At 33.7% G+C, this 13,257-nt stretch overlaps 1 protein-coding gene across 2 annotated transcripts in view; it reads right to left on the reverse strand.

Annotated features, from left to right (window-relative positions):
- The window catches only part of ARHGAP15 (Rho GTPase activating protein 15), a 660,617-nt gene that overhangs the window by 501,491 nt on the left and 145,869 nt on the right, over positions 1-13,257 (reverse strand). The window lies entirely within an intron of this gene.

A 13,257-nucleotide genomic window follows, 5' to 3' on the forward strand; every position in this document is an offset into this window, starting at 1 on the left:
TCACAGTGGCTTCTGGGCTCAAGAGGCCAGAAGTTATTTTTATTAAACTATAAGATGATTTCTTATATTTTTAAGTTGCTGTAGTAGTTTACTATTTAAGTGGTTATATATGTATTGTACCAGAATAGAAATATTTCAGGCACTATAAACTCTGTATCAGGAAATGGAAGAAAACCTGCATTTGGACCAGATAGTTAGACACTTGGGGTAGGAAATGTGAAGGACAATAGGTAATGCCCAAGGTCAGTGTCTAAAAAAAGGGCCTAATTTTGCAGGCATTCCCAGTTACCTGCTCAAAAGCCATTTTCTTCTTTACTAGTAGAACCCCAAGTTGGGGGAATGTCAGTCCTCCTTCCTTGTCAACTGTAGTACCTCCATTCCTTTTGCATGATATGGGGTTAGATTATGGGGTAGGCATGTGATCGGTTCTGTCCAGTAAGACACAAGAGTGCCTGCAGCAGACTATCTGGGAGAGGCTTTTTTGATCTCCAAGAGGAATAAGAAAGAATACCTCAATCTGCTTAACTTTGTCAGGTCTTCACGGACTTTTTGGACCACCAATATGCAACATGCAGCCATGAGTGGGACAAGGTGACCGACACACGGGATGACAGGACAGGGAGAAAGAATGACTCTGTTCTCAATGATGTCATTGAGCTGTCAAATTAACCAACCCTGGAACTGCTTTATCTTGGCACTTTCTATATAGAATAAAATTTCTATATTGTTTAGTATAGAAATGTGGGATTTTAAAAAATATAAATGTAACAAATACAACCTGAAGGGAATTGTTTTCAGAATTATTTCTGGTTGAGTCTCAGACCTGCCACTATCAACCAATGTAAAATTATTCAAATAACGAACCCGAGGTTTGTGATTTGCTGGAGATGCACAGTCTATATCTATAAATTTCCTCATAGAGTATAAAAATATTCTCTGCACTTATCTCTAAATAAACCATATGGAGTGAACTGGGCAGGAAAAGGCCTCTACAGAAGCTAGTGAGAATGAGACCAGCAAGAGGAAGACGCAAAGACAGAAAATTTGAAGAAGGAATCATATCCCATTTTACCCTGAACTTAGAGAATAATCAATCTAAAGATTATTCAGCTGATTAAGATGCGTGTTGTGACTCCACTGCACCATGTAGGTCTTCTCACCAATTTCAAGTTTTCTCTATGAATAAATGAATTTAGTAAACAAAGCAGAGCAGTACAGTCTCTGGATTTGTCTGATTGGCTTCCTGCTTGAAAGTTTTCTTAGAAAGATGCCCAAAGATGTATATTAGCTTACGATTTAAAAGTTCTACCTGTCCAAATGCCCAGGCAGACAGTCCATCTGTATGTCAAACACAGGTACAGTTCTAAGGCATGGTGTGGACATTCTGGATCCTGAATGAGTCCCTGGAGATCCTGAATGAGTTTACCACACTCTTCTTTCAAAAAGTAAACAAGCCATGTCTGCCAGTTACACTAAACAAATAAACAACAAATGATTTGTAATGAAACTGCCCATTCTTTCTGATCGCGTGCAACAAATGAAAAGTAAACTACTTTATTTCTTGTTGTTTGAAAAGAGAATGTCTAAGAACGAATTCATTTCCAGGCTTAGGTCGCCTGAATGTACTAGAGTGGGGAAAGCAAAGAAAGTTCAGGAGGGTGCATGGCAGCATTTCAATAAATCCAGGATCAAAACATAAACCACAATCCCAACAACAAAAACAAGACAACTACAAAGAATGCTGTGAAATATGAGACCCCTGAGTGCATAGAAAGATAAGATGGCATGGTGAGGAAGTCTCAAAGGATGGAATTTCTAAATCACTCTACAGTTCTTGCTCATTTCTATCGTGTGCCTAAAGGTATGTCGATGCTTTAGCAAGGTACAAAATTAAACCAAACAAAGAGCAAACATACTATTAAGTATCACCATGCAAGAAACTAAGGTAGACACTAAGGTTTTTTGTTGTTATTGCTTTTTTTTAATTTTTTTTAACCGACAAGGTCTCACTCTGTCAGCCAGGCTGGAGTGTGGTGGCGCCATTATTGGTCACTGTAGCCTTGAATTCCTGGGCTCCTGTCATCCTTTCTGCCTCAACTTCCCAAGCAGCTAAAACTACAGGTGTGAGCTGCCACACCAGGCCAGAAGATTTCTTAAAAAGCAGTTGTGGCCCCTGCTTTGCAAAGGTGCAAAATGTAATGAGAGAGAGAATATGTAGGCAGATGAAAATATGCATTAAAATTCCAGTTAACAAAAAGTGTCTAACAAATGGAATTAATTCTAATAATTCACAGACAGCAAAGCTGTCATACAGAAATAGTATTAAATAACTGTTAGCAGTGCAGGCACTACAGGCAACCCACCTATGAATTTAAACCCTGATTTTGCCATAAGAACTTCACAGTATAGAGCAAAGTAACTAATCCCTCTGTAAATTCTTTCATTTAAATTAGAAAACAGACCAAGCTATACATTTGGTGAGTTGGCTGCAAAGCATAGAAATGATACATATGAAGGATCTAACAGAGTACTAAGGTCGCACTAGAGTACTTGGTAAAGGGTAATAATGAGATTAGAAATGGTGGGCTGAATAAATGGTCTTCAGAGACATAATTCATGCTTATTGCACGTGATGTGGGGGCCATTCTGCCTAAGCTGTGCTTAATTTTCACAGCAGTCTCTTTCAGGTCATAAGTACTACAGAAAAGTAGAGGTGGGAAAATCAATTCTAACTATGGAAGTCAGGGAAGTGTTCATGAAAAAACTTGTTGTAAAGGATGGGTTTATGGATTTGTCTTATTGTCTTGTTGCTTGAAAGTTGTCTAACAGAGGTGCCCAAAGATAACTAATAGCTTAAGATTTAAAAGCCCTACCTATTCAGATACCCAGGGTCTTAGAAGAGAGACAATGTTAGGGTACACCAGGAGGGAAAATGTCTCAGCACTGGGAAGTCAAACAAATGAACAAATGAACAGTGGTGTTAAACGTATTATGACCAAAGAGTATGGACACAAGCAAATCAGCATATCAGAGGACTACTGGGTCCAGGGAACTACATTATCATAGATGAATAGCCCTGGAAGGTACCTTATGTAAAATCATCTGGGAACTCACTTGGTCATTCCTCTGGAGTTGGAAACCTGAAGAGCAGGAAGCTTGCCCTAGGGAAAAATTGCTCACTGGATCTTTTCAAGTAAGTAATCTCACGTATACAAACTTAACCAGGTGGAGGAATGAATTCGGCTCATTGAATAATTTAATATGTTTATCTGAACTGTTTCAAAATTACTGTTTGCAAATTATCTAACTGCAACTCACTGTCACCAAGTTCAGTAATATGTGATATAGACAGCAGCAGCATAACATTCCATTCCTTTACTAGTTAATTTCCATTTTTTGCTATCAATAGTTCAGTGATGGTGTGGCAAGCCTGTGGGGTCTGTGGGATCTCTCCACCAACAGAAATTAGTAGCTATTCTCTGCCAAGGTTTGAAAGCAGCTGACTAGAGAATTTCCATGTTTCTCCTAAATTCCCCCCGGCCCTATCAAGAGATTCGACTTTGAGTTTGTGAGTGGTTTCTGCTTTTTTGCCTTTTTTTTTTTTTTTTTTTTTTGAGATGAAGTCTCTGTTGCCCAGGCTGGAGTGCAATGGCGCAATCTCCACTGTAACCTCCGCCTCACAGTGTTGTCCAGCCTGGTCTGAAATTCCTGACCTCAAATGATCTGCCTGCCTCGCTCCCAAAGTGCTGTTTTTGTTTGTGGGTGGTTACATTGTTGCACAGAAAGCAATTTCTTCTGTGTTTTCATCTTGATTCAGGAATTTTCCAAGGGTAGTGGCCTGCTTCATTGTGACATTTTTCAGTTATACATTGTTAGGTTCTCAAAGCAAGGTGTTCTGGGGAAATCAAAACATATTACTGTCATTATCTAATATTGAAATTAAGACTAAGATCACCTTACAAAACAATTCAATTATAAACATCGCGTGTTGTCTTGTTACCCAATCAATTGGCTGCTAACATGAGACAGTTATTATATTGCGCTGTGGAAGTCTAACTTCCTTCTCCTAATGTGATGGAATTAATTCATACAACCTGATAACAAGGCTATTACAATGTGAACAATGGTTTAAAAGTGGCTTGTGTGGAACAGCCAGGCACCATTGAACATTTCAGATCAAAGGTCTATTGAACAGGAAGAACAAATAGAATCAATTTCTTGAACTGTTTCAGCATTTCGAGACTGGCAACATTATACCACAGAATGTGACTTAATGAAGTACAGATGAGAAGACCAGAGAAAAGCTAGTTCTAATGTAACAATGAAAATTAATGAAGAACTTTGGATTTTTTTTCTCTATGGAAACAAACTAGTTATTAAAGACAGCTTTGTATTCCTAAAATCCCGGACTTTAAAGACAGCCAGGACTTAGATAAGTCACTAAGGCACAGATAACAAGGAATAGACAGACACATTTGCCACTTTTCCTCTAAGCTGCAAAAAGGTTTTGTTATCTAATTTTTTTATGTTTATACAACAGAGTACTTAATGAGGCCATCTAACTGACAAAGGTACCTGACAGGACATTTTACTTAAAAATCTTAAAGGGTACGTAGTGATTACAATAAAAGGGAAGGCCACTGAATGCAGAAAGCCATACTTTTCTGTAACGTTCATGTATAAAATTCAGATATTTTCCTGTAATAACGTAACAGAAGAGCTGTTAGAATTCCAGAAAAAAAACGTACAAAATGTATTTACTCGTTAAAAGAATTGAACTCCTCTGAGCCAGACTAGGTTCAATAATCTTTGGATTCATCAGGAAATAAATTAGCAATAAATAGAAAATCACTAACTGGATGCACTTTTATAGGAATAAAATATGGAAATGAAATGTTTGGAAATGACTAGCATTTAAAATCAGTTAAAAATTAACTTCAAAGATTAGCAGAAGTAGTTTATAAAACTAAAAAATTGTACAAATATTAGCCCACACTGACATATTTTTAATATTTTTTAAAATGTCATGCAACACACAACATAAAGATGCGCATGATTTTTTTATTTTTAACACATTTCATCTAACTAGTAAGTGGCCTGTTCATACACTTATTATTAACTAGAGTTAAGGTATAATGTTTTATACTCTAAAACCATTTAGTGCAGATATTCTCAATCTTACAATGGTATGACTTTTTGCCTTTAGGTTCACTGGGGGTATTAAATGCATCTTTAACTTAAGATATTTTCAACTTTCAATGGATTTATCACGAAATCAAACCATCAAAAGTTGAGAAGTATCTGTAATTATTATCAAACATCATCATCAAATAATTCAAAAATATGTGTTAGTTCCTACTAGAAATTGTTGCATTCTTTTTTAACTATTTTATTGAATGAAAGTATTCCCACATAATTTCTTTCACTTTTGGATGTTGTTAATTTAAAAATGAGGATCTTAGTGCAGCAATATTTTAGGCAGAAACATTTTAAAATAATTTGCTCACAAATAGCAATAGAGTAATGATATAGAAAAGTGTAAATAATTTGTTTAAACTAACCTTTAATTTTAAAACAATTTATTGAAAAGACACACAAGAACAATGAAAGGATAAACCAGCAAAAACAGATAAAGTACTTGAAAACATAAAATAAAATAGTCTATATTGACATCATTACTTTTCCATTGTCAAACTTGGGAGATCATAATGCCAAAAATTGAAAAAAAAATTAATTGTATATGGTTACATTTAAAACACATGAACAACTAAGAAGCAAGGTTCTGAATTGTTTGGTGGTTAAATACCTATTTGATTAATATTTTTCTATTGAAATCCTCATGAAAACAACAGATTAGGTCTTAGTACTGAAAATCAAGAGTATCAATTGGTGGTTCTCTCAAAGAGAGAGGACATAATAATCCCTAAATACTTTACAGATCACCTGGATTGAGATGAGCAGCTAATGCATTTCCAGACCTTGTTTTTATTTTTTATTTTTTTGAGATGAAGTCTCGCTTTGTTGCCCAGGCTGGAGGGCAGTGATGCAATCTTGGCTCACTGCAACCTCCACTTCCCAGGTTCAAGCGATTCTCCCCGCTCAGCCTGCTTCATAGCTGGGATTACAAGTGCCTGCCACCACGCCTGGCAATTTTTTTAAAAATAGAGATGGGGTTTTGCTGTATTGGCCAGGGTGGTTTCGAGCTCCTGACCTCAAGCTATCTGTCCACCTCAGCCTCCTAAAATGCTGGGATTACAGGCATGAGGAACCATGCCTGGCCCATTTCTAGAACTTTTAACTAAAATACAGTAGAAAAAAAATATGGATATTAAGAAAGCCCCTGTTAGCTCTGCTCCCAAATACGTTCTGACCTGCCCTGCTCACTGCAAAGCCTCACAATCATCAGCTTACCATGTGTGAGCTGTTCTCTGGGGCCCCCAGAACGATTCACATCCCTTTTTATCCCACCTTCTTCACCTACCACCACCATCAGCTTCTAAGGAAGCAGAATGAGAATAGGATACATTTCACCTGATGTGTAAAATCAGCAATGACTGGCGATTTGAAAGAACACAAGACATAGTTCATTCTTCCAGGGAATTATAGATTCATGCCTACATTCAAGTAAAAAAAGAACTACAAACTGAAATTCTACAAACCACTTAAAATTAAAATACATTTCAATTTAACTCTTGAAATAAATCCATCTCCTTTTAATGAACAGAACATGGAAAATGATATTTGATATTGATAAAGATAAATGATATTTTCCTTCAACTTTAAGATGAGAGAGTTTGTCAGTACTCAAGTAGATTTGAAAGTTAAAAACCTATAAAAAACATATATACCAACCTAGGTCCTAGTAAAGGAGTCTGAAAATTAGAAGAAGAGAACAAATCCTTGAAAGATACAGAGAAAATATATATTTGGGTAAGGGAAAGGTAGATTTATTACAATAAATAGAGCTTTTAGGAATATATCTGTGTTGACTTCTCAGCAGCAGAAAACTTGTAATTTATACTGCCAGAAATGGAAGATTTACTTTTTTTAAGGGTTAATACCTGGTGGAATGCATGTACTGCTGAAGAAGGTAAAGAATCAACACAGGAGAAATCTACATACAGCGGCAGAATTACAATCTTTATTAGAGACAGAAAAGAGCCTAATAGTGCATAAAATTGTACTGACAGTGGAAAGGAGAAACTTCAATTTCTAAGACAGAAAAAAGAGACAGATGGAAATTTTGAGATAGAAAATGGTACATATGAAAAATAGAGAGGGGCCATTGGACAGAAAGTTAGAATTCCTGAAGATGAAAAAACATAACATGAAGTTATCATCAGTGATATGAACATTAATACAAATAACTTGTTGGCCTCAAATATTTTTAAGTATACATAAAAGTATTTTGAATATTGATAAATATGGTTTTCTAAAATTGTGTTAAATCTAAAGATTTAAACACAATTGCAAAACAGGTTACTTACAAAGGCCAAACTCAGTATGTTACCATACTAACAGTCTGAAGATGCTAGAGCATTATCGAGATAATTTTGGAAAGAAAAAGTTGACCAGGAGATTTTACTTTCTAGTAGTTATAATAAGTTATATGTTTAAAATAATTAAAACAGTAATACTGTATCAATATCAAAGAAATAAAATAAATGTCTCTGAAATACACATATTTAAAAGAAAGGTAATACGTAATTACAAATAAGCATCACAAAGCAATAGAGGAGCAATTTATTAATTACCATATGGTATTGACTGTTCAAAGTACTTGAGTTTCTTCATACTATACAGCAAAGTAAATTACGAAAATATTAAATATCACCAGTGAGTCAAAAGGCTAAATGCTAAAATAAATATTGAAGTTCTTTCAAAAATAGGCAATATAGGTGAAAAGCTACTGATTTCAGGATGGGAAAGAATTTTAAGTGTAAATACCAAGAAGATCGTATTAAAAGCAAAATAGAAAGGTCTACAGTAAGATTGAAGACTACTGTGTAGCAACATTTTAAGCAAAGTTAAAATCAAATGAAGTTTTATAAAAAATATGTAGTAGGTTAGGAATATATAACACAGATTAATATTTTAATGGGGAAATACTTTCTCATAAACCATCAACAAAACATGTACACTTCATTGTAGAAAACTTCTGTAAAAAAAAGATACTGATACTTGCATGTAATGGGATGTATACACTTAACTGTTAACAGGTATGTTTGCAGGATTGGTAGCAAACACCTGTGGCCAATATGTCACTAAGAATGATTTTGTTTTAAACAATTTTCCTCTTTATTTTCTCAGTATAATCAATGAAATAGTAAAAATAATAAATATTTTAAAAATAGCTTGACTTAAAAAAAACTTTTAACAAATTTATACCTTAAAGGAAGTGACTTGGAACACTTTCTCCACTTAGAAGGTGTATATATATAACCAAGTCAGAGTTTTAAAATTCAGAATTGCTTTGTTCTTTGTCTTCATGAAAAATGGAGAGTCTAATTGGGTAAAAGAGAATTCATTCTTCATCTTACTAATGAAGAACAACAACTCATGAAGGAGATATTAATTCAGAGATCAAGAGTCTCTGCCATCAGCTGAAAAGAAGTGCTTTAAAAAATATACAATAAAATCACTATGATAGTGAAATTTAGCAACTGAAGAGCAACTTGATTCTAAGGATCATGCCTTGATTAAGACTCATTTATTTTCTATGTGACAAAAATTACAGCTTTAACGGCAAAAATTCAAGCTCATGTGTTAAATATCATCTAATTTCTGAAGATCCCTAAATCTATATCTTTATCTCTGACCCCTTTCTAGACTTTCAAAGTATTTTATTCTCTCTTTAGAGATTTATTAATGGAAAAGTTTGAGAAGCATTGCTTTAATAAGCTTTTAATTTCCATATAAATTAGAGAATTTGAACATAATGAACACATATTTGAAGATGTTGGCACAGAAATATTTGGCATAGGAAACATGCAAACCATAGTCTTTTCTTTTTCTTCAAGATATCTATCAAACACACAGCCTTTTAAACAAGGAAACATTTTATTTCCTTGAGAATCTAAGATATTCTAAGTTTTCATAACATTTTAGAATATATTTACTTAGGAAAGGCAGACACAATAGGGTCTTCCCTTTCCATTGCACTAGATACTTTTCTTTTAAACAATGTTGTAAGAGTTTATCCTAATTAAATCTTAGAAGTATCAATTTCCTCTTCTATCTTACTTTGAGTATTTGTTCTCATCTTGATATCTTCTACATTCTTTAACAGTAACATATCCACATTTTACCTTTAATCAGTTTGGTTGTTTAATGTGTATTCATACGTAGATTCAACAACTATCTCATTTATCCAAAAATACTACTAACAACTATTTATTCTATTGCTATTTTGAGGTAATTTAACTAATTAAATTTTCAAACTCTAAACATGTGTAATTTAAAGAAATAAACTAGTACTATCAGTTTTTTTTTACTTGCCTCATGTTTGTTCTAAAGAAAAAAATTATTTATACAAGGTGCAAAAAATCTTTTACTTGTTCTGCTCCAATCTGCAGCCATATACAGAACTATTTCCCATTCTTTTCTAACCTAAGACTCTGGTTTTTTATATTCTTGGGAATTTCAATCAGTTTAATTGTATGACAGAAGTTTTCTACTTTTCCTCAGAAGGTGTAAATTTTTCAAGTGTCAGCCACATATACTAGAATATTTCCCAAGAGTGGCAGCTAATTGCAACTTGGTTTACTGGGACTGTTGTTTGAGGGCCTTTTTGTTTGTTTTAAACCAATATGCTCTATATTAGAAAAATAGAATTTAACACCAATGTCTTCAAAGTAAAAAAACTACACTCTATAAAATTAGTTTGCCATGATAGCTACATACATAGGGTTGAATTGCAATCATTTTTCACTGACACTACTTGGTACTCTTGCTAAAATTAAAGTAGTTTTTACTTGCTATACCAAATCTAGAGCATTAAAAATGAGGTTTATGCCTCATTCTGAATATACAGATGGCTTTCTTCCCCAAGCAAAATGTGGGGTTTTCTTTCTATTAAGCAATTTACATTAACAACCGTCATTCTATCTGCCATCCCTTCTAATATTATCACTTTAGTATAAATCCCCACATGGATATATTTCATAAAACTAGCTAGAGAAAATAATAATTTTTGTGCCAGATATTTGTATACCAGAAAATAATTGTTATTTCAATAACAAAGATGCCCAACAGCATATCTTCTCAGTGGAGCATTTCCAAACACTCCAAAAAAAATTATGTAGGATATGCATGCACTGTGTATCTTTAAAGATGGTATACAAGTATCTGTGAATAGAACACCAATTCATTTGATGATGTATAACATATATTCATTTACTATTGGCAAAAGGAATAAACCTATTAATGTATTTCAATTACTGAAAGCAAATACTTTCCAACCCTTACCTCATTTTTGTCACCTTCAGAAAATACTTATTTCACCCTGAATTCTTTGACCTTAAGCTCCTATAATTCATGTATCTGCCTTGGACTTGGAAATAATTATTGATGCAAAATTTTCATATTCCCAACACTTCTGAACTAATTTTAAAATTAGATATGAATCGGTATGCAGGTTGACATATGTTGTTGAATAACTTGACACTCAGCAGGGTTTATCGAAGGAGCTGAATGGTTCTTTCAAATGAGTCATTATGTTACCATCAATTACAAGTACTCAGTAAATGATGTTAAATGTGCTTTTATCTCTGGAATGGCTTGATGAAATTTTACCCCATTTAAACAGCAGCAACCACCATGACAAACCTTTATTTAGATTGAGCAGGTGATCTGAATAGTTGTGTAGGGACCGTGGTAGGGTCTACTATTCTTTACTTTGCCAAATAGTGCTTCTTCCTGCCGTCACTGTACATATGGAGGGATTATGCATTTGTGCTTTGCTGGCTCTGTGACTTCCTTAGTCCCATGAAATGAAGACAGACGTGACATATGCCACTTTCAGGTAAGAGCTTTAAAGGCAAACATGTTGCTTGTCACATCCTTCCAGAAGGAGACTATTCCATCAACCTGGATCCCAGAATGAAGACAGTATGAAGCTGAACATCAGACATTTGTTCCCACAGCATAATTTAGCCTATTTTGGTGGATACAGGGGCTACACATGGAACTATGATAAATCAAAAGTCTAATGATACTTGGTCCTTTGTATTGTCCTGTTAACATTTTCTTCACTATTTTTATTTATCTTTTATTTATTTAGAAATATGAGCAAATCCTGAGGAAAGTTTATAAAAAAACATGTAAAAATTTTGTCCATACAATGGAAACGCTATAGAAAATAATTTAAGGAGAGACCTCTCTATCTTTTTGCCTCTGAGTCAGACTGGACCCATTAAAACAGAAAATTATCTCAGAAGCGTTTATTTTTAATAAGTAAATTTAACAAATTAATATGCTAAGTGAATCAAATAAGAAACATAACAATCATAGATACATATCGTTTGCAAAGTATATCTTTTGTAAAAGTAATCTACTTTCTTACAATGACAACTACCAACCACCTTTAGTCTGCCCTGTTTTGGGTTCCAGCAAAATAGTATTCACCAATAGCAAGTAAGCATGCTACATAATCCAAGTCTTAGTTACTTTCTCAGAGCTTGTACTGGAAATATATTTCAGCTACCTTTCTCTATCACTGAAATTTTCACCATCGTTTGAGTTGTATTACACTGAAAAAATAATAATTTTGCTTGACTTTAGAAGATAAATTTATAGTATTATCAAAATGGCATTTTATATGGAGTAAGAAAATTAATTTAAAATAAACGTGGAACAAGGGACATAGTGGAAAACAATGGGAAATAGTTGAATGTTATTTAATATCCTAATCATAAATTAGACATTTTTGAAAACTGACTTTTCCAAGTTTCTGGAGCTCTACTCAGTACTATGAAAAAGTAATAACTGAATACACAGTTTCTAAAATAACTATGAAAAAAAATAACTTAACACCTAGAGTTTGATGTAAGTGAATAATTTTACCCCTTGTTTTTCATCAGTTTCTATTCCTGAAGTTAACCTAAAATAGATTTAGAAATAATATGTTGTATTGAAATTTTAAATTTTAATTTAATTGAAGGAATTCAAATAAATTTTCAATCCAAGACAGAACAGACTTAACATTATGAAGCTTTAACATGAATACACTATGCTTATCTTTGGTCTAAATATGTTAGAAAAATTCAGAAAGAAAGAAATAAGTTAAACCTTGTTTACATATTTCAGGAAGGAAAAAAACCTAAAAATTAACGAAAGCAAGTCTGGGAATTGCATGTTCACCTTACCCAGATAAATATCACTAGTCTAGAATATTTTATGAAAACCCTCAGAAACAATAACACTTTTAATGTGTACATTGTTCAAAATTAAATAAATTATTGGAATACTTAATTCCAAATGCAAAACAACACGGTCTTCATTTTTTTTCTAAACTAATGATTTTTAGTATGCAAGATTATTTTCAACTCTTAGAAACAAATAGCAAAATATTTGCAATAAGAATATGTCAAATACAATTTTCTCCAGTCATTTTTGAGCTTTTCCATCAGCAGCACAGAAATCAAATTTCTTTTCTTTCTCTCAGAAGCTCTTAAAGTGCCAAAACTTTTAGGCTATGTTTAGATTTTCCAACTGTAGCTCTATCTGCTCTTATGTCTTACAGCTCAATTTTGGGGTTAGAACGTCTACAGTTGTTGGCCTAATAATGAATGATCTGTGACAACTCTGGATTCTGTTGGTTCATACTATTTTAAAACACACGCACATACACAGAAACACAGATATACAATTTTCTCCGATTTTCAAGAGGCCAAGGAAGATACAACCTTAAAGACCCTGAACACCCTGTTCTATGAGCATTTTCTGAAATTTTTTCCCTTGTAACTTTTCAAGCCAAATTATATTGCCTCCACCTAATGTTGCAAAAACTTTGGGTAAAAGCCCAATGTGATTCTAAGACTGTGGTATGATTCTGTGTAACCTGGCATCCTTCCTGGAAGTTAACTTTGTTAGGCGGCTATTTCTATAAACAAGCTGAATAAAAGAAAAGCTACATGACCAGATGAAATGCCACCACCTGCATGTTCTCTACAAGCCTATCAGGAGCTAGTGCTTGGTAATTAATTATTAGAACTAACACCAAAAACTGTGGTCTCATTACCTTTTTAAAGGCCCTTT

This window comes from Callithrix jacchus, chromosome 6, assembly GCF_049354715.1.
Source record: "Callithrix jacchus isolate 240 chromosome 6, calJac240_pri, whole genome shotgun sequence".
Classification (NCBI taxonomy): domain Eukaryota; kingdom Metazoa; phylum Chordata; class Mammalia; order Primates; family Cebidae; genus Callithrix; species Callithrix jacchus.